The sequence below is a fragment of the Pinus tabuliformis genome, chromosome 7 (genome assembly GCF_031772625.1).
Source record: "Pinus tabuliformis cultivar Carrire ecotype Pingquan chromosome 7, CPIR1, whole genome shotgun sequence".
Classification (NCBI taxonomy): domain Eukaryota; kingdom Viridiplantae; phylum Streptophyta; class Pinopsida; order Pinales; family Pinaceae; genus Pinus; species Pinus tabuliformis.
In genome coordinates this window covers 1,099,252,072-1,099,275,858 of record NC_142293.1, presented here as the reverse complement: position 1 = coordinate 1,099,275,858, position 23,787 = coordinate 1,099,252,072, and positions in this window count along the sequence as shown.

Genomic DNA, 23,787 nt, shown 5'->3' with positions numbered 1-23,787 from the left:
ATAAATTGTATGAATTATATTTTTCATTTTTATTTATAGTATACTTAAATGATTAAAAGAAAAATTAATAATGATTAATAACTAATAACTAATAATGATATAATGACCTACTTTTTATTATTAATTAATTTCTAGAATGAACTTAAAGATTATAATGAATAAAATTATTACTTGTTTAATTTGTTTAAAACTAAACTTTATTGTATTATTATGAATTATAATAAATCGATTTATAATTCATAATCATCGAGTTATTAAATTCATTTTAAAGGTTATTATTATTTTTATTTTTATTTGTTTAAATGTATAGAAATGGAAATTATGAAATTTTATTTATTTATTCTTGATTATTATATACTTGATTATTTTATTAAAATGTTATAATGAATCTAGGGTCGGTATGCTAACAAGGAAGACCATGGAGGCCAAGTAGAGCAAAGAGAGGGTAGGGAGTAATCTATGAAAAGGTAGAATCAAAGGTTAAAATAGGAATCCAATTATCACTAATCTTCCAACCATCATCGCGGTTAAGGTTATCGGGGTGTTTACCTATTTTGATGGCTTCTCTGAATTTCCTATGGTGATAATGATCAATTTTGGCCACAACACAAGAGTTTTCAATACATATATGATGATTGGTTTTACTTGAGTGCTCAACCAAAGATGAGGTTTTGGAACGGTTATGTTTAATGTCAGCTGCATGCTCTTGAATCCTAGTTAAGATAGATCAACTAGTCTCACCAATGTAGGTTTTTCCACAAGAGCAAGGAACCAAATAAACCCCTTTGTGGCATTAGTTAGAAGTATAGTTTCTAGTTTATTGCATTCGTGGATTTTTCACATGGTATCAGATCATAGTTGATCAGATATGAGGCTCAATGGTGAAGGGGAGCGGATCATGTAGTTTTAGAGGAAGATTTGAAGCACGAGCTTCTAGATCTGCACAGGCTAGCCATGGTTTGATTTGCAGAGGAGCATAAAACTGATTTCTAGATCCAGGTGGAGGAGAAGTTTGATTTTGTTTCAGATCATTGGCAGCAAGCAATGGTATTACTGGGAAATATTTCTGGTGAGAAAATCAATCAGTTCGCAAAGTAGATCTGGGTGCAAAAGATTTGCAAGAGGGGTTTGTAGTTGCAAATCTACACAGAGAAGGAAGAGAAAGCACACATACAGAATTTCCAGTAAATTCTCTGATGGTTTCAAGTTTTTCTAGCTAGGGAGAGGAGATCAAAATTCCAACAACAAAAGGTTGTATAGACTAGACGATGCAGCTAATGTGAGCTACCCAGAAGGAATAACAGGCAGTGCGAGTTCCGGAAGGACACAGAAGGCGAGTGCAGGAAGAGATCTTCCAATACATGATCAAATCTATGCATTCTAGGAGTGAGTAGCAGAGTTGGCCAGATTCAGTTGTTAGAAGGAGAAAGGGAGTTTTAGTTTATTGACCTCCAATATGTTTGAGTTTTGTAGAGATGGCCCTAGCAGGGCTCAAGGATCATGAGAGACTTGACGAAGCCTCTAACTTTGGCATATGGAAGGCTAGGATGACATTCCTATTAGATGATTATGTACTAAAGGAGTATGCAAAGAACACCATTGTTGTACTGATAGATCCACAACAACAAGCGACCTACAAAACAGAGATGGCCAAAGACAAGAAAATGATCTTAGACGGGTTTTGGGATCACATTGTCCATGATGCTTCATCATTGAATACTACGAAGGAAATGTGGGATGTTGTTGTAAAGTTATATGAGCATCCATTAAAGAACTGGAAGATGATTCTCAAGGAGAGATGAGGACCACAAAGATGCATAAGAGAGAAAGTGGTACATCTTATCTCACTAGGATTCATATAGTCAGAGGTGAATTTGCAGTAGTGGGAGAGAAGCCACAAGATAGTGAGCTAGTGCAGACAACTTTCAATGGTTTCACCAAGGAGTGGGATACATTCGTCCAAGTAATTTCTAGGCGAGATATGCTACCTAGATGGGATCGTTTGTGGAGTTACTTCACTCAGGAGGAGTTGAGGCTCAATCTTGCAAAATGTACTATCAACAACAACAACAAGGGATAAAAGGAGGAGGAGGATGAGGAGAATGTAGCCCTTGCAAGTAAGGGAAAGGCAAAGAAGGGTCCTAGTTATGGACATAGTTCAGTGGAAGGAGAAAAGAAGAAGAAAGACTTGTCGAAGGTCAAAGTGCTTTGGGTGTGGTGAATTCATTCACTACATCTCCTAGTGTCCTTAAAGGAAGAAGGACACGAAGGTGGAGCAGGAAGCGGCTTCCATAGAGATTGATGAGTTGACTGCCAAATTGGAGGAGTTTTCATTGATAGCAGTTATATCTCCAGGTGGAGGAGGAGCTTGAGACCTTAGTGTGTCAGGATGGGAAGGATCTAATGCAGCAGTAGCAAGGAGATTAGTTAGATAAGTTCCAGTTGTTGTAGCAAGACCATCACCTTTGCTATAGGAGCCCAAAATATCATAGTCGTAGGTTCAATGTTAGCAGGTGTAGTCAATCAATAATATGACAGTTGTAGTGAGTACTCAAGAAATAGTTTCATAACTAGTTGCAGTGACACAAGCAATGTGAATTACCTAGTTGCAGTATGCGAGTGCAGTTCCAACCAAAGAGATTTCCTAGTGGGAGATCGAGACTCAAAGGGAGTCTGGCTTCAGAGGGAACAACCCTATGGAAGCATTAAATCTTTAGGATATGAGGAGATTAGTACACGGTGGCAGTGATAGCAGCAACGCATATGCAGTACAGTGTAGTGGAAGTAAAACAGCAATAGTGTAGAGGCTTCAGCAGTGTGAGATCAAAGATTGGTTCAACTACAGCTAGTGGAAAATGAATAAGAGTATATGCAATAACATGGTGGACAGTGAGAGCTAGTTGTATCATAGTTGTCAGACACTAGTAGCATGATCAATCCAGCTACAAAAGGTTGTTGGGGAGAGAACACCTCCCTCCTTAAGAGGGAGTGTTAATTTTTGGAGATGGAGTTTGAGGTAGCATCGAATAGGTTTTCTAGTCTCTGAAGTGTCTAAGAGGCTAAGGAACATGAGATCTCCAATACCCATAAATGGTTTCACGAGATATGACTTTGAAATACCTTAATTAAATTGATTGACCAGATAATTAAATATTTCCTATATCTAACTTAGGAAAATTGGTTAATTGACGTGTATTAATTAAGGAAATCGACATTTGCTCTAGAAACTTCTTAAAAGTGATTTGATGGAGTTTAAGATCATATGAGCCATCGATCACGGTCAGATCTTGGTCGTTGGAGATTTAGCGAGAGAATTATAAGAGCAAGTCGAAGGGACTTTGAGAAGACACATCGAAGGAGCAAGGGAGAAAGGAAGTGCGAATTTCCCAGTGTACAGTATTCTGCGGGGTAAGAGTTCGAGCTAGCAGAGCATTAGTGAAAGGGTTTCAGCAAGAATTGGAGAAATATTTCCAAGGGAGATTTCCACAGATTTCTAGAGTTAAAGCGAAGGTCGATTTCTTTTACAGGAAGGTCGTACATTGGGTGTGTGTTCTCTAGTGTGTAGATATGGATAGTAGATCATTTTTCCAGTTGTCAAGAATCAATTCTGGAGGGAAGAGCGAGTTGTTTATTGCGAGTGCAAGATCACCAAAGGAGTGTAGGATCAACAAATCTCAGTTTCCAGCAAGTGTGATTTCTTGCAGCAACGTTTATTTTGCACATTTATTGGAGGAGGTCGAGTTTGATGTGTTGCATTAGAGGGGTTGTCATCCCACCTCTGTGTTATAATCTTGTATGTATCAGTGAAGCTGTCAATCAGGTTTCTTTTCACTTAGTGACAGAGAGCTGTCATCCTGTCTGTGCACTAGGGAATTAGATTTATAGACCTCTTTACTGATTGCAGCCGGCCATCACAGGGTCCTGTGCATCTGCTGGTGTGGTTAGTATTCTCCATATTCACCCAACCCTTAAACTGTGAGTAATTGGTGGTCTAAAGCCTTATAGTCTGGGGGTGTTTACACATGTCTAGATTCAAGTAAAGTAGGAGTGGTTATCTGGCTTGAATATGCATCATTCCTTCCATTCATCCATTTCCAACATTTAGCTGAGTTTGTGATGTCCCGAGCATCTCCGAGCTACAACCTAGGAGAGTTTCTTGGGGTGATAACATCGATTGGCGCCATTGTTGGGAGAGTAGATTGAGGCTTAGCTTCACTAGGAGAACGAAACAGTTCCACGCTTTGATGATAGACAAAGTCTGAACACATTTCTGGTTGTAATCATCTATCTGGCGACTCTACTGGAGAACCTACCTGGTGGCGACTCCACGTTTCAGTTCTGGCTCAGTTTGTGAGGCATACTCAGAGAAATCCTTAGAAATCACCAACTGACCCAGTGGTTGACCCTGAGAAGATTGCTAAGAAGAAAAAAACATCACAGAAAGGAGCATCATGATCAAGTAAGCCAAAGAAATCTTATGCATCTTTGAAGGAGAAGGTTATAGCGGAGGATATACAGTTTGAAGATTTAGAGCCCAGCACTGTTAGTAAAGAAATTCCTTCAGAGATTAATAGAGCTCCTTTTTCGGTCAATTCCCCTTTGGATCTCAGTCCAAAGAAAGCCTCTCATACAGGCCATCAATTTCCCTCATTTCTGTCATCTATTTCATTACTTCCTACCATTCAATCTATCAGTATCCTTCCACATATCTCAGTCATGGAAGGCCAGCAAGCTCCTACGAAGATGGAAAGAATTATAGCTGCTAGGTATGGACCCCTAGTCTTGCCTGTTCCTTTGAATGCCATGCCTGCAGGAGAATATCATAAATATATGCCCAAATTCACTGGTACAGAGGGAGTAATAGCTGAAGAACACCTTGAATCTTTTTATAGTTATGCTGATAACTTAGATATCAGTGAAGATGATGTGTGATGAGAGTTTTTTTCAGAGCCTTGATGGAGAGGCTAGAAAGTGGTTCAGAGAATTGCCCCATAGGTCCATAACAGACATTGAGGCATTGGATGTTGCATTCCTAAAACAATGGGGAGACAGAAAAGACCTGCTCTACTACCATACAGAGTTTGGAAACCTAAAGAGGGAGAATGGGGAATCTTTCCCTGATTTTAATAAAAGATTTAACCGTATGTATAACAAGATACCAGTTGAAGTAAAGCCCACCCCCACCTCTTCCAAACTCACTTATGCCACTGCTTTTGACTTGGATTTCTGCCTACTGTTGAGAGAAAGAAGATGTGCCACTCTAGCTGACATGCAGGATGCAGCACTAGAGGTGGAATCAAATATCATGGCTGCAGAAAAGCTTAAAACACATGCTGATAGAAGGAGGCAGAGAGGTGAGGCTTCTTCTTCCTCTGCTTCATCTACAGACCCTAAGATGGATAAAATGACTAAAATGGTAGAGTCATTGGCTACTGAGATATCTAAGTTGAAAGTTGAGCAGAGTTCTGGGAAGACAAGGTTTCAAAACACATTTTCTCCAAGAAATTCAAATCCATTCAAAAGAGCAAATGAGCAGTTGCAAATCATTCAAAGGGGTAAGGAAGAAAATGAAGAACAAAAAGTTAAGGCTCCTTTTCAAAATGTAGTCATGGAGGAGGAGCAGTTTGAAGAGGAGGATGAAATTCGTTGCATAGAAGATAAAGGTAGTGCTACCTTTTTGACATTGGCTGCATATGAAGAGTCACTACTACAGGACCAAACCAGTCAAGAGTGGGACAGAGAGGTTGTTCTGCAGACTAGTGAATAGCAAAGATATAATCTCAGGTCAAAAGAAAACAATGTCCAGGAGAATATTGCCCAAAGAGATGTTGTCCAAGCAGAGCAACAGAATATTAGACAGAAGATACCAGCAGCTAATCCAGTCATCCTCAAAGCACTGGCTCAAGAGGTAAGAGGTCCTGATAAGTCCCCTTCCCCTTTCATTTTTGAGTCAGAAGTCCAGAAGTTAAAGATATTTGTGCCTTTGTTAGAACTTGTAAAGAGTGAAGTTTTTAGAAAGCCTATCCTTGATGCTCTTGAGCTGAAAGCCACATAAACCTCCACTGACTATGTCAATTTGCAAGATGACAAACCTGCAGTTGTGCTTAGCCCTATGATCGAACCTGCTAATAATACTTCTCCATAATTTTATGTCTCCTTGACCATTCATGACAAAATCTTCCACAATTGCCTGCTAAACACAAGGGCCAGCCACAATCTGATGCCTAAAGCTGTCATGGAAAAGTCAGGCCTTGATATCACTAGACCATATCATGATTTATTCTCTTTTGATTCAAGGAAAGTGAAATGCCAAGGATTAATCAAAGACCTGGCCATTACCTTAACTCAGCTGCCCATGAAGAGTATGATGATGGATGTTGTGGGAGCAGATGTCCCTCCTAAGTTTGGCATGCTACTGTCTAGAGGATGGATTAAGAGACTAGGTGGGACATTACAAAATGACTTATCTTATGCCACTGTCCCACTCTTTGGAGGAGAAAGCAGGAGATTGTACAGGGAAGCATAGTTGGCATACATCATCAGTGATGAGAAGAACCCTACTAATCATCCCATTTATGTTGTGGACACTAATTGTGGAGCATGTATCCTCCAAATAGAAGAATCCCAGAAGGCTGCAATGCAGATCAAAAAACCAGTAAATCAGACCAAGGGAGAGCAAGGAAGTCAGGTTTGGGAGATGTTCTTTGATGGAGCATGTTCTAGGGAGACAGCAGGAGTAGGGGTGGTGCTGATATCTCCAAAACAAGAAAGCACACATCTATCTTTTAAGCTGACTTTTCAAGTAACAAACAATATAGCAGAGTATGAGGCTCTGCTATTGGGCCTTAATGTAGCTAAAGACAGAGGAATCAGGAACATAAAGGTGTTTAGAGATGTTGATCTTATCATTCAGCAAGTAAACAGAACATTTCAAGCAAAGCACCCAAGGCTGAAAGTGTACAGAGATGAGGTATGGAGACTCAGAGATTCTTTTAATAATTTTTGTGTCTCATATATCCCTAGAGCCAAGAACCAACTTGTCGATTCCCTTGCTGTGTCTGCCAGCATGTTTATCCCTCCCATGCCTCTCAGTCTAGTCTATGAAGTCCAAATGAAATATAGGACATCCTTGCTTGATAATGTCCAGCATTGGAAAGTTTTTGAGGACGATGATGAAGTAAATAGATTCCTACAAGTCATTGATGACTTTTCTGAAATAAAAATTGACCAAGAAAATGAAGCCTTGGAAGAAAGTCCCAAATCCTAGCTTAGAAATAGAATTGGCAAAGATAGCATTGTTCAACTGCCCAGCAATCACATACCCAAGGGTCTAATTCCGTTAGAAAAGTTGTTTCACTAGAATGATGTGCCTTATAAGGCTGCCCAGAAAGAAGACCAATCTGCAGCCTGTAAACATAATATAGGGAGTTCAAACCAGCCTAGATATATAAATCTGTCCACCCATCTGTCTGCTACCCAAAGTGCTGAATACTGCAATTTAATGAAGCAATTTGCTGATGTCTTTGCCTGGGAATATAGTGACCTGAAAACTTATGATAAAAAGATTATCCAGCATAAAATGCCTTTAGAGAAAGACACCATGCCTTTCAAGTAGAAGCTACGACCAATAAATACTTTTCTCCTCCCTCTAATTGAAAAGGAAATAAAGAAGTTACTGGCTGCCAAAATCATAGTCCCTCTCAGATACTCGAAATGGGTAGCCAACTTAGTGGTAGTGAGGAAGAAAAGTGGAGAAATCAGACTCTGTGTTGATTTCAGAAACTTAAACAAATGCTCTAAAAAAGACAATTACCCTCTACCAAAGATGGAGCATTTGTTGCAGAAGGTCTCAGGAGCCAAGGTGATGTCTTTCCTGGATGGATTTTCAGGCTATAACCAGATTGTTGTACATCCAGACGACCAAGAGAAGACTGCATTCACCACTCCTTGGGGCACTTTTATGTATTCCAAGATGTCTTTTGGATTGATGAATGTTGGAGCCACCTTTCAGAGAGCTATGGATATAGTATTTGTGGGGGAGAAGGACAAGTTTGTCCTTATTTACCTTGATGATATAACAGTATACTCCAGCAGCCATCAAGGCCATTTGTAGCATTTGAAGAAAGTGTTCCTGAAGTGTAGGAGGTTTGGGATTTCAGTCAATCGTAAGAAGTCACAGTTTGCTTTGGAAGAGGGCAAGTTGTTAGGACATATTGTTTCTGTTGCAGGTGTCAAAATTGACCCAGAAAGAGTGAGAGCAATACAAACTTTGCCTGTCCCAAGATCAAAGAAAGATATCCAGTCCTTTCTGGGCAAAATAAATTTTGTGATGAGGTTTATACCAAATTTTGCAAAGCTGGTAAAGCACATTACCTCCATGTTGAAAAAGGGGTCAGAGATTAAGTGGACTGATTCAGCAAGAAAATCCTTTGAGTCCATTAAGAAGGCTATTATGGAGGCTTCCACTTTAATAAGTCCAGATTACAACAAGGAGTTCCACATATTTTCATTTGCCTCTGAAGGTACCCTGGCAGCAGTTTTATTGCAAGCAGATGAAGAAGGCTCAGAGCATCCAGTGGCATTTTTCAGCAAAACATTAAGGGATGCTGAGCTGAGGTGTGATATTATGGAGAAATAAGCATATGCTCTTGTCAAGTCTTTGAAAGCTTTCAGATTTTATATTTTGCATTCCAAGATAATCGCATATGTACCCTCTACTTCAATAAAAGATGTCTTAACACAGCCTGATGCCGATGGAAGAAGGGCTAAATGGATTGCAAAGTTAATTGAATTTAATATAGAATTGAAGCCCACCAAGCTGGTCAGAGGTCAGGGCCTAGCCAAGTTAATGGCTGAAGAAAATTGCAAAACATTGGACATACATTTCATGGGCACAATTGCAGAAAATGGTCAGGCAGAAGAAGAAGAAACAACTGAACCAGAAAAGAATCAGACATTGGCCGAAAATCTAGCTTCTTGTGATTGGTACTCTGCAATAGCTAAATTCTTGCTGAAGCTAGAAATCCCTCCAGGATTTACTCAAAGTCAAGCTAGAACTGTTAAACTTAGGGCAGCAAAGTATTGCATTCATGAAAATTTGCTTTATTGGAGGGATCATTCTGGAATCCTGCTAAGGTGTCTGGATAAAGAAAAATCAATGGAGGCTATGCGGCAATTTCATTCCAGCATGTGTGGAGTGCATCATTATTGGAAAACTACATCCCACAAAATTCTCAGAGCTTGATACTATTGGCCCACCTTGTTTTCTAATGTCTTTTCATTTGTTAAATCTTGTGACAGGTGCCAAATATTTGAAGGAAAGCAGCAAATGAAGTCCCTGCCCTTGAAACCAATACATGTAAATGGGCTTTTTCAACAATGGGGCTTAGACTTCATTGGGGAGATCAATCCACATTCTAGTGGCCAACACAGATGGATCTTAGTAGCCACTAATTACTTCACCAAGTGGATTGAAGCAATCCCTACTAGAAAGGCTGATCATAATGTGGTCATCAAGTTTTTAACAGAGAATATCTTCACCAGATTTGGTTGTCCACATAAAATAATCACAGATAATGCAACAGCCTTCAGGGAAAAAGAGTTGGTGAATATGTGTGACTCAATGGGCGTTAAACTGGTTCATTCCACCTCATATTACCCTCAAGGCCTGGCAGAGTCTTCCAACAAAAGCCTGATAAAAATAATTAAAAAGCTGCTGGAAGACAATAAAAAGAATTGGGATTCTAAGCTCAGGTATACACTATGGGCTGACAGAGTAACCACCAAAAAATCCATAGGGAATTCTCCTTTCAAGCTAGTATATGGCATTGAACCTGTATTCCCAATTCAATTAACTCTCCCTTTGGCAAAATTCCTTCAAGAAGAGCAGAACGAGGAAGAAGTCATGGCAAAAAGGAACACTGATCTAGCAGAGGTACATCAAATCAGGGAACAGTTGGTTGAAAGGTCTGCAGCACATCAGAAGAAGGTTAAGGAAGCTTTTGACAGAAAGACAAAATCAGATAATTTTCAGGTTGGAGATCTGGTCCTGAAGTGGGATACATTGAAAGAAAAGAAAGGCAACCATGGGAAATTTGATGCTTTCTGGATAGGGCCTTTTATCATTTCTCAAATCCAAGGGAACAATACCTTCATGCTGAAAAGTATGGGAGGAGAAGCAATTTTTGATGGCCCAGTTAACGGGTGTTTTCTGAAAATTTATGTGGTTTAAGGTCTCTTGGCCTTAAAGTTGTAAATATGTTATTTTATCAGTTTTTAGTGTAGGTTCAGCCAGACTCCATGCCCAATGGAACACTAGGGAATTTTGTTAATTGGTTTTCACAGGAAAGGCATTGATCTGCATGTTCTTGAGACCTCACAGGGAGGATCTCATCCCGAGAAGGAGCCAGTGTTAGCTCTGCTACATACTTTGATGTTTCAAGGGTCAAATACAGGTCTGGTTGTGTTGGTTACGCTCACCAAGGACTTGCATCAATCATTCTTCTCCTGCTTCTTCACACCGTTCATACCCTCATAACCCCCGCTATCTCTGTTTTCCTCCAAAGCCCAGAATAAACCCATATTTCCTTATCTCCATGGGCGTCGAGTCTAAACCGTCTTGTAACTGTGATCACATGACCACGCGCTTCACACAAGCCCTTTCTCGTCACATCATTCGAAACCCGTGCAATCAAGTTCCCGCCGTCCGATCACCTATCACCTCGATCCAACGGCATCCGCTCCTCCTGCACCTGCGCGCTGCCCACGCTTTAACTCGTGATAAAGGTGGTTTCCGTTGCGTCCCGTCATCCATGTGTCACGCGTTGAATGGGATCGCGCGCTCACGTACGATTACCGCTCGACCTCCGATAGCAGTGCGAGAAATACCGCTTACTACTCAAGCCCGCTCTCCCCGCCCGATAGACTCTGTGCATCTGCCGCGCTCGATGACCGTTGGGTCTGCCCGCTCGAGATCCAACAGCCTATGATCACCCCACTCCCGCTTCTTCACGATCCATCCTGCTGAGAGATCTCTGTCGTCCATCCACGCGATCCAACGACTGATCTTCCTCCTCCATTCATTCGCCATGCAGTCTTGTGTCCTTGACCTGTACCATGCAGCCGAAGGACGAAGGTGGCCAGTGTTAGTGCTCTGCGTAGTTACTCCTCAAAAACTGCATTCAAGAGTAGTATGACTGAGAACGAGAAGGACGTGCCTTGAGTAGATCACAGCATTTATCAGTGATGGAACTTATTCTATACAACACTCCATCTGCTCAAGAAGGACAACAGAATATTAGAAAAGATCAAATTCATTTATTAAAGCAAGCAGTTTGCAGCAGAGACTCTTTCGGACAGTTAAAGCGGTTGGTGGTTCGTTATGACCCCTCTATGCCTAGAATAGCAGAACATTTTTGTAATGAAACTCCATATATACCCGAAAAAGAGATGTAATCAGGGTTGATGGTTGTTGTTTTGATGTAAGGTTCAACTTCTGGAGAATGTAACTGCTTTGATACTTGCAGCGTCTCGTCGGCATTTTCAGCTAATACAAGCTTATTTTTCTGTTAGTTGCTCACTTTCCACCTCTTTTCTGTTCTAGGCTGTGCTTGATCTGCATTTTTCTGAACTCTTGATGTGTTGCATTAGAGGGGCTATCATCCCACCTCTGTGTTATAATCTTGTATGTATCAGTGAATCTATCAATCAGGTTTCTTTTCACTTAGTGACAGAGAGTTGTCATCCTGTCTGTGCACTAGGGAATTAGATTTGCAGACCTCTTTACTGATTGCAGCCGGCCATCACAGGGTCCTGTGCATCTGCTGGTGTGGTCAGTATTCTCCATATTCACCCAACCCTTAAACTGTGAGTAATTGGTGGTCTAAAGCCTTGTAGTCTGGGGGTGTTCACACATGTCTGGAGTCGAGCAAAGTAGGAGTGGTTATCTGGCTTGAATATTCATCATTCCTTCCATTCATCCATTTCCAACATTTAGTTGAGTTTGTGATGTCCCGAGCATCTCCGAGCTACAACCTAGGAGAGTTTCTTGGGGTGATAACAGTTCCTACAAGGGGACAAGCCACCTTCATAATTCCAGGGTCACACACTCTTTACCTTCTTACCAATTGGAATAATTTTCCAAAAAAAAATATTTTCCCTATGATGTTTATCAACCAATCTTATGCTTGGGGGTTAATTGAGTTAAAATGCAAACTATGCTAACATGTCTAAATGCTATGCAAGTAAGTTTTCCCAAGATAGATTAAAAATGCTTCAATATAATGGAAATGAGATATTGCTCAAAGTAAATTGCAAATGTAACTTCAATTTAAAAAGGAAATTAGCTTGAAAATAAATTAAAGTGATGCAAGTAAGTGTATTTATGTTTTGCAAAAGAGGATTTTCCTCAAGTGAATGGGAGATGCTCACAATGATATAACTTCAAAATTGTTCAAGACACATAAACATAAACTTCATAACCAAATGAAATTGTAAATTGCTCTAAGTGAATGATATGTCGAAGAACAATAAACTTAAGCAAGATTTAAATGATAAGGAACCAACACTACAATCCTTGCATGTAAAGTATTCTTGGAAAGTAAGTGAGAAAAATAACAAATGAGCCTATAGTGAGGCCATTGTATCCCAAAGAAAGCAAATTGATAAGCAACTAAATTAAACTATCCACATAACTCCAAATCATTGCATATAAGAAATGAGTTTTCTCTAAAACAAAATATCAACTCTTACTTCAAAGCAATAATGATATGAAAAGCATCAAGTAAAAATTGTAGCAAAATTTAACTTAGAAACTGAAATGTGATGGCAAAGTTGTGTTTATTTTAAAGCATCCAAAATGAGCTAAAAAGGAAAGTTAGAAAAGATGAAAAATTAATCCACCCACACAAAATCCTTCTTCTAAAAGAGGAAAAAGGATGTCTTGGGTAAAACCCAAGCTCCCATAATCAAAAGAGATCTTTTATTATGATATTACAATGGAGTTAAAGCCTCTTTGAGGGTTGTCCAAAAGATGAAGGGAAATAGTACAAGATTTGGAGCAAGAAATAACTATAATGGCCCTCCGATAATAGCAACCTCAAGGGATAATGAAGACTTGCTAAAATCTAAAAATTACAATCTCTACAAAGACCCAAGGCCTATCCTTATTTGTAACTCCTTCTGGTGTCCACGACCTCCTTTAAATAAATCTTGGATGCTTGATAGGTCCTATAAGAAAACTAGTTAGAGTTCAACAATCTTTCCTCAAGGCACTTTGTGTCAAAACTCCAATTATGGGTTGCAAAACTAAGACAAAATTAGTGTAAAATAACATGTAAGTATGATACAAAATAATATACAAAACAAAATCAAGTGATGGGAATGAATCCCATCACTTGCCTAGTTTGGGAAACACTCTTAAATAACTAAATATATCAGTGAAAGCACAATTTTTTAAAGAGATTTAAATTATGAAGTATTTTCTTGTATAGAAGCTATGTAAAAGAAAATCCCTGCGAGAAAATCACTTCATAAGATAAACTATGCAATTCAAAGAATCAGCGAGAGCTCCTTGGAGAATGTGTCAAGATTGGGTTGATCTCTCCAAAGACTTCCCCTCACGCTTGATATTTTATCCAACAAGATTTTCCTCTACAAAACTTTAATCAAACATTAGTCTCATATAGATTTAGAAAATAAACAATGATAAGAAAACTTTAGAAATTTATTGAAAAATAACTAGAGATTTGCACACCTAAACATACTCCTAAATCAATTTTTAATGCAAGATATATTTTCATTAACAAGTCTACAAGAACATATGGAGATAAAATAAATCAAAGTATGAGCAAAGGAAATTATACCAATAGTTAGTCAATCGTGATACTCTAATGGAACAACAACTCATAAATGAACTCCAAAGTCTTTTATTGCAATTGAGAACAAGTGTACATAGGAGAAACGTTTTCCCAAGTACAATAGCTCATAAACAATGGATTCATATTGAGAGTCTATAGCTCTATTATATAGAAGTTTGGGAGTCAATACCAAGGCAAATGGTGACAATCCCAATGCTCCTTCATGCAAATTCGCATTTCCCAAGTGCCATCAAGAATCCCTCAAGCAAAATCGAATTCCATGATGAAATGACAAGTGTAGAAGGGTAGGGACCCATGTGAGAAAATTTTCCCACATATCTGCCAAATATTCTCCCAAATCCTCTCGAATGTGCATTAACTCCAAAAATTTGAATTTTTTAGTAAGCAACTTCATCATTTAATGCCATAAATTTGATTTCCTTGAGTGAGACATGTATTTATGATTCAATGTGTCAAAGCATCATCCACTTGTCCTTTGACTCATTCCTTTGACTTGAGGTCATTTCCAAGTCATTTTTTCACATGAAGCTATTTATTTTTCTCCATTTAATTTATTTCTGGTTTAATATATTGCCATATTGCCCACTAAACTTAGGAAAAGTGGATTTTGAGGGTTTAGAACACATTTTTAACCCCTCAAAGTGTGTCATGGTAGAAAAAATGACCCCCTAGACCTAATCAAACTCCACAAAATTTTTTATATGATCTAGTATGGTAATATATAATGACCCTAGACACTAGGACTCACCCAAGGCTTCATATTCAAGTCGTACTCCGGATTTGGGATCATGCTTGGAGGAAAAAACTCAATTAATTATTAACTCCCCATAAGGATATAATAATTAACCAAGTGAAAAAAACCTCACAGAGTAAACTCATTTGATGAAAATTCCCCAAGTTACCTAGGTATGTTACATGACTCAACTCATCATACTAGCATCACTTTCATCATCCCTACAGGGCTTGTGGAATCTTAGTACAACAGAAGAAGATGAGAAGTAGAGTTAAGAAAATTTGATGATATGGTGAATTTTGATGGTGCATGAAGCCTCTAATACATCCTTGGGCATGGAGTCTTCAAAAATATTTGGGTACACTTCAGTGGTCAACAGGTATCTTGGCTTGATTATGTTTAGTACTGTTGTGTATTTGGTTGTGAGTATATTGTTGACCTCGTGGAGCATAGGTCCTATCTAAGGGGTGATCCATTTCTGATATATTATGAGAAGCATGGTCTATGGTTGGGTGGAATGTCTAAGGTCTACAACTAATTTGTGCTTTACTAAAAAGATAAGTTTTTTTTTTTAATTTTTATATGATTTCCGTTGTAATTAATCATGTATTTTCATGTGTTGCATGTGAATAACAATTTAATGGTGTCATTTATGGGATTATATTACTCTATATGAGAACACTACAAAGTATAATGCATTACACATGCATAATCGATGTGGCATGAAATGAGTTTTTAAGGAATTTTTGCAAAAAAATAGATTACACAGGTAATGATATGCTCCAATAGGTGAATGGGGGTGTTAAAAAAGTACATACTATGGTTGGTTCAATTGTTGGATAGAAATAATAATTTATTTCTTCCTATCCATTTGTAAAGTAAATATTAAACTTGTTAAAATTGTGATTTTTATGATGCTTGGCCATTTTCATTGCTTGTTCTTAATGTTAAGGATGAAATAACCCTTTATGATACTATTTACATAATTTCCAAGTCTAAAATAGATGTTGAAATTGTTAGGTTGTTTATACTTTCATATATGCTCATTCCTCCCAAACAACTCATTGCACTTATGCCATTTTGTAGTCCTCTTTGTAATCGATTTGATTACTTAAATATTGTTAAATACAAATATAACATTTCCATGTCTGGTGTGTGCACAAACCATTTTTATTCTAGAAACTTTAATAGGAAGAATGTGTATCTATTGAAGGTTGTACATGCACTTATGTGAACATTGCAAGGTTGATAAATAGCTATAGGAATTCATTGTTTGGAGCAATACTTTTTTTTTTAGGAGCAACCAAATGACAAAGTGATTTATGATAGGAATGAATCAATATTTGTTGTTGTGCATGAAATACAAAGTTTAACTTATGGTGACGATTTATTAATAAAATATAACACAATTTCCTGCCAAATGTTACTTATATTGGGACTTCCTTTAGATTCCCCCTCAGGGCACAAGAAAACATCATTGAGTAATTATATTTTTAGATTTTTAATGGAATTAATTTGAATTTATTGGTTAATTCAACATTTACTTTATAAAATGGTTGGTTGCATGTCATTGAGTTAGCAATATCCCCCATACTATTTTTGACTTTAGCAACTAATGAAGGAAAAATGGCATGGCACTCCTCCTTTAATTTTTGGATTTTGGCACTTGAAGAAATTGTGTTCTTTTATTTGAATTGACGCTTAGGAAGTTGTCTTAACTATTTTACTTTGAAGCTTTATAGGCTCTGTTAACAGGGGAAAATGTCTTACAGACATTAGGGGGTCTCCCTAATGTGAAGTCCCAATTAGACCTCACACCATTTGGGATAGGAACCCCATCCAGTATGTGGGCCCAATAGCCATCATGTAAGTTTTTTTCTTGTCTTTCTAGTGTGGAGATGAGTGTGGGACCAAGAGTAAGATATTTAAAGAATGAGGATGAAATCAAATCTCAAACGACAAGCTAGTGAAACAATGTGTAAGTACCTAACAACAAAACAATAAGAACAATATGCTTTAGGAGAGACTAGTTAGATAACGTCATCTTAAAACATACAAGCGAGAAGGTAATAGAGACTAGTTGTAAATTAGTACACAGTGAATTCCTAACATTGCATGAAATAAGGAAAGAAGAGACTCAAAAAAATATATAAGCCATAGTCATGAATTAGTTCATTGACATAAAGCCAACATGAAAGCACACATGCAGACTTGATTGGACTATCAGTTACCTAGTACAACCAATAGAGGAACACATGGGAATTTGTGCTAGAATTAAAGAAATTCTTATTGCTAATGTTGTCAATTCAAGTACATGTGCCACAAGATCATCAAAATCCAATAGTGGATGGGAGCATTTCATATCATCCTTAGGACCAAACCCTAGCCTCACCATAGCTCACCCTATTATCTACCAAGAGTCGAATGCTTTTAACTCCTTAAGCACAAATCAACCATTGAATTCCTAGCCTAGCTTAAATGTTAAAGTCCCCTTTAAATGAGGCATGAGGATATATTTATAGAAGTTAAGTTACCTTTCAACTACCTTGACTTTTCACCTACCCTCATGACTCATGAGCTTTCCCATGACTCTTTCACTCTTAATAATCTTTAAAATCATATGGATTTGTGCATGATCTTGACATTTGACATGTTATGACAAGAAAATATTCAAAACATTACACGTGAACATGTCAAAAACTTTGAGGTGGCATCTTGTAGGAAGGATGTTGCACTTCCCAAGAGATCCTTTGATGCCTTAGTTAAACCCTGGGTGACCTTGGTGTTGGTTAGGTTGTCCAATGATTTTATTGATCTAGATCACCCACCCTCGCAACATTTATTCCAAAAACTATGATCCTTGGAGAAGAAATAACATTATAGGCATTAGAGATTGTCTTTCTAGTGTGATTGGCACCATCCCTATATATTTTCCTAATATAAGCTCAACAACACAACTCCAAAGGGATGGACATCACCTTTCCTAATCATGTGGCCATCTCGTAGATACTCTAGAGCCAAGTAGCCGAATTCCCCAACAATTCTTGTAGTAAATCCCTCCATTAGGGGAATTTTGAGGTCTAAAATGGGCCTCCTAAGGAAATTATAGAGTAATAGTGGAAATAATAAAATAAGATTAGATTACATCATCACATTTTAGAGGGAAACAAGAAAAAACCTCTTTTTCAACTTGTATTTTCAACTCATCTCCCTATGGGTTTACTCAAATTTTGAGTGGGAACACTCGTTGGATGCAAAATTTGATTCCCCATCCAAGGAGTACCCATGTTGCATACTTTCAATGGAGCCCGCTACATGAAAAATGTTATTGCAACCACTTTTTTTCATTTATTTCTCATTTTTCATGTAGTGGGGTCCATCAAAAGCATGCAAAATGGGTACTCATTGGATGAGTAATTAAATTTTGCATCCAATGAGTACTCCCACTTGGGATTTGAGTAAAACATTAGGGAGATAAGTTGAAAATACAAGTTGAAAAAATAGTTTTATTATTTTAGTATTTTTTAATCTTTTTACTTTTTTACTCCAAAAATGGTGAATCATCCCCCTTGGTTGACATCATCATATTGAATCCTATTGGTTCCTATAAAGTTTATTTTGGTTGTATATTTTTCTTAGGAGGCCTATTTTAGACCTCAAAATTCCCCTAATGACCTTCACTAGCTTTCCCTGCAAGTTTAACAAATTCAAAATATGCAAATTTACCCATGAAGTTGATGTCTAGCCAAAATATTACCAATTTTCATATCTTGGTGAATATTCAACACATTTGGCTATTGAATTTGTAACTATGGTCGATCTCCATTATGTACATTTGGTCACTTGTTATAATTGCATTTATCATTGTAAAGAATATTTATAAATGCTTGGGTCAAAGGAAAATTTATTTTCAATGAAAGTCCCATTGCGACATTTTAAAATGAAAATTAAAATTTTTGAAATGTAAATTTTGGCTCCAAAAGTGACAGGTTGGCTTCCCTCCAAGTCCAGTTGGCCCTAGAAAATATACATGTCCATTCACCCAAGACAGACTATTATATAAAGGCAGTTCAACCTCCTCCATTTGGGCATTCATATTCTCACACAAGACCGTTTATGGGCAAGCAAGCGAAGGAAAAGAAGGATGAAGTAGGATGAAGTAGGCTGAAATATATATTTTCTCCCTCTCTTGCAACTCGCAGGTGTGGATTACTCTCTCTCTCTCTCTCTCTCTCTCTCTCTATGGTTCACATTTTTCTGGGGCAATTATTGCAGGGGATCGAAATTTCTAGGTTTATGGGACAATTGTTGTAGGGCCAAAATTTCTAGGGCAACTGGCTACTACAGGAGAGCCAAATTCTGGGTCAGAAAATCAGATCAAAGTGCAAGAACAGATTGGGTGACTTGACTTGGAGGAGAAGGCCAAATTTGACCATAGGCCTAGGTGTGTCTCTCATTGAACATGAAAAATTTCTCTATTGAAAAAGGTTGTTTGTTTTTTCCCCTTTATGGGTTTTCCAGGGTAAATCATGTCTTCTTTTGTGTGTTGTGATCTTTACTGTTCCATGTTTCTTTATGGTTGAATTTCTAAATTATAATTGTTGAATGATATATTGGAATAAGTTAAAAGAAGATCTGCCTCAAAAGTAATTATCAGAGTTTCAAAAATATTGTGTTAGCCCTAATTGCACTAAGAAAATAAACATGGTATAGGAGGTTTGGTGAAGGTAGAAGGGAACATTAAGATCACCTTGACAAAAACCCTAGAAATCATTTTATTCAAGTCCTTCTTGCAAATTGGTTTCTATGGATTCTTCCATGAAAAATGAGAACAAGCTAGAGGGAGCATCTAATTTCAAAGCATGGAAAGTTAGAATATATATTCTTCTTGCCAACAATAAGGTTTTGGACCTTGTTAAAGGAAAGGTTTTTGAACGAGAAGATGATGCAAGAAAAGAAAAGTTCAAGGAGGATGACATCAATGTTATGAGAATTATTATGGACTCCATTAGGGATCATCTAGTTCTATACATTGCAAAACTTGATCCCTCAAAAAAGAGGTATGATGCCCTAATGAATCTCTACATTATCAAGAATGTTGTTCAATCAATGAACTTTGAAATACAGAGATGACTAATGATGACACTGTGGCTTCTTACTTCATAAGGATTTCTGAAATAAGAGATCAGATCCAAGCAATTGGAGAATCCATTCTTGATCAAGAACTAGTGATTGCAACACTCAATGGTCTTCCTAGATGATGGGATGCTTTTGTGGCAGGTATAAGTTGTTGGAAGGAAGCTCCTACATTTGAAAAACTATGGAAAATGTGTGCTCAAGAAGAAAGCAAGATTGATGACCAAAGATCATCAAGATGAGGAAGTTCAAGCCCTTGTAGCTCATTTCAAAAACAAAGGAAAGAAGAAGTTCGGACCTCAACATAAGAAGTCAGGAAAGGGATCTTCTTCATCTAATAAGAAGAAATACTTATCAAAGATCCAATGTTATGGCTATTAGGAAAATGGACATTTCAAAATAGATTGTCCTAACTTGGCTAATAACAAGAAGAGAAAAGGGAAGCAACATGCTTCCGCAACTGATGTTGAAGATGAAAAACCAAAGAAGGTGAAAGGTGAGAAGGGTTTCTTTTACTATTTTTCTTTGACATGTTCCTTTGTAGATGATGATAAAATGTGGCTAGTAGATAGTTTAGCATCAAGGCACATGACCATAGAGTGTGGGAATATTTCAAGCATGATAGAAAAGAAGTTGTCTCAAAGGGTTGAACTAGGAAAAAATAATAGTTATGCAAACAAAGGAGATGGAAAGGCATCCATAGAGCTGGAGTTTGGTAACGATGTACATCTCAACAATGTTCTTTATGTACCAGGTTTTGTTTCTTAGAGATATATTTTTCTTTGCTTTAGATAATTGCACTTCTTCATTTACACATTAAACTCACCCTATAGCATCATATCATTATTCAGATTTATATCATTATTCAACAACATATGAAACTATATAGAACGAAAAATATCATCATCAATGTAGCGGAACATAAAGTTACAATAGAAGAAAATTAGTCACACATAGAGACATCAGGATTGGTCGGAGGCTAGGGGAAAACCCTTTCAAATTTTTCTTCTTATTAGATTATCGTTGAATGATTAAGCAAAATAGAGTACAATGATTCATATCAACAACCATAAACCTATTGAACAAAATAAAATACACAATATTAACCAGATGAACCCAACAATGCTAATAATCCAAAACCCTCATTCGAAAGCCTGTGATCAACTCTTACTGTATGTGGTCAACTTTTGAACTCTGCAGGCAACTAGCGAAATCTTCAGTCAACTATAAAATTCATCCCTTAGGTCCCAACTGCAAGATGACGTAATGTGCGTGCGGCTAAAAGGCTTCAACCACATGGATGAGTTGGCATGCGTGCGGTTGTAGCCAGAAATTACCTATGACAAGCCTGCGGTTGGAAACCAAAACATTAGCACACGTGCGATCTTCAGACCCTGCAACCTTGGACCTATGCGAGCGAACTTTCCACAAACCATCTCATACATGTGCAAGCTAAAACCAAAGAAAGAAGAAGAATGATCATAATGATGATGTCCAAATGAGGTTGAGGTCACTTGTATTTATAGACTTCCAAGAGTGTCCAATTTGCTTTAGGGGTGACCTGATCAAATGTGCACATGTGGGATTTAATTCAAAAATACACTTTCCCTTGTCAAAATTGAGCGCTACAATAGTCAAAATTGGTCCTCTCGAAAAGAGGAATCTCATCCCATGGTTGGAAATTGTCACTGAGTTGCCAAATTCACACTCCCTCTCAGCTAGGGAGAAATTCTAACTGCATCATGTAATCATCACAAGAATCATGTCATCAAATCATATCCAATCTATGGTATCTCATCATATAATGTTATCGCTGCTCATCTCTGCTTATATCTTGATTTTCTCTACTCATATGTGGAGCGTTCTCGAATCTAAAAGGAGAAGAATTTGATATCGGAGGGGAGCCTAAGCTACCACCCTCTATTCATCCAAGAGCCATTTCTACCACTCGGAATCACTTCCAGCAAGGAGCCAAATTCTACCACCCAGGAAAAGTTAGCAGGAAGCCAATTATATGACCCGCATCAACATCAGAGAGCCTAGCTCAATCTGGATCAACATCAGGGAGCACATCTCAAACTGAAACCACATCGGGGAGCTTATCCTCAACTTGAAATGACAATGAGGAAGGTCCTATGGGGCACTCTCACCTCATGTATATGATAGTGGGGAAGATCCTACGGGATACTCTCACCCCATGTTGAGAAATAAGCGAGATACCACTTACCAAGCAAGGATCACAACCATCCCATGATGCAATCAATGGGTGAGATACCACTTGCTATACGAGGTAAGGATCACAACTATCCTATTACCTGTTGATCTTCCCAACAATTAAGATCAATAGTCATGTGGTATAACACTTGCATCATAATCATCTTGGGTTGTACACCTCCAAGCACTCTCTCAACTTGTTGGTCAGATGGGGGAAGGTATTCCGAACAAGCCCATCATGTGGGTATGATGCCAACTGGTGCATACTCTTCATAGAATAAGATAGGGGAGCTAACATCTCTAACCATATGGGTGACAAATAGGGGAACAACATCTACGACCCTATTTTCTAGAGATCCATCAACCCCATGATCCCTCCATCTCAATTCCTCACTATAGGAGCTCAGGCGGGGGGGGAGAGTTGGTTGATTATTCTCGATCAATCCTGCTCTTTGTAGATCATAAACATATCATAGTGCTCATATCTGGTATCGACTTGAACAAATCACTGAAGAGTTCAATGATCATGTCTTAATAGAAGGAGTCTCTTGTTCATACAAGACATCAAATCAAATATTATATTAGAAAAAATATATCACAAAAAGGATACCTTATTTATCCTCCCTCTCATGGAGGCAACAACCACAAGCCTAAGCTTGACTTGTACAACAACATCGAATGAAGACATCTTAGTCCCATCTATATACGAGATTCTCTACCAATCAAATACCAGTCAATATTATCGCAATGTATCTTTGTCATATCCAAAACCTGCTCAAACATCTCTCCAAAGAGCTTCTTCAACCTGCCTCATAACTAGCCATGCCAACAACATCATACTCAACCTCAGTCGTGCTTAGCGCTACAGAATTTTCATTAAAATATCATGGAAGATATCATACTAAAGCAACGCCTAGATGTGATCATCTCCTCAATAATGATCCCAGTTGGCATCAGTACATCCATGCAGCCACATATAATAGGAAGAATATCTTAGACCAAAAATTGATCATCCCTTGCAAATATCTCGAAGACAGCTCGATGGCCACTCAATGTGTATGAAGAGGCTCAATCATGAATTCACTTAGGTTGTTCTATGTAAAACATATATATACTGATGGGTGTTCACACGAAACATCAATCCTTCAATCAATTGTCGGTTACCAAGGCGGTTCAAGTAATATCTATGCATACTTCAATCAAAGTGTCCAAGGATTTGTAGTTTCGCTTTCCACAAACTCTTCAATATCTTCATGATATAGATTTTATTTTCCAAACTTCATAAAGTAATTTCATCATGCCATGATTCTTCATTTCAAATTTTAGAGGCCAGATGCCTCTTACTTTGATCATCAGAGGCTCATTACCTATCAATAATAGACCATCAGCATATCAAACCAAAACCAAAGTCATACCTTGGACCACTTTTGAAGTAGAGATTTGGATGGGCACATCTTCTTGGCTTCTCCAGATGATTGTTAATGCAGACATACCAGGCTCGGGAAGCTTTCTTCATATAATGCTTTCTGCAAACATAACACTTGACCAAACCAATATGCTCAACCTTATACAAATCAATATTTTGCAATCAACTAAGTTAGCTTATCAAGCCTTAGATGCAAAATCAAAACTAATATCATAAAACTTTCTGCAAATATCACTGTGAGCAACTCTTTGAACCAAGTTTCAGGCAGAGCTCTCATCCAAATACCCAGTTACAACAACATTTTATTCACTAAGCACAGTCCAATCAAACTTTATCGAGCCACATAAGGATGACAAGTTCAAAATTTATCGAGCCAAGTTCAAAGCCACATAAGGCTCTGA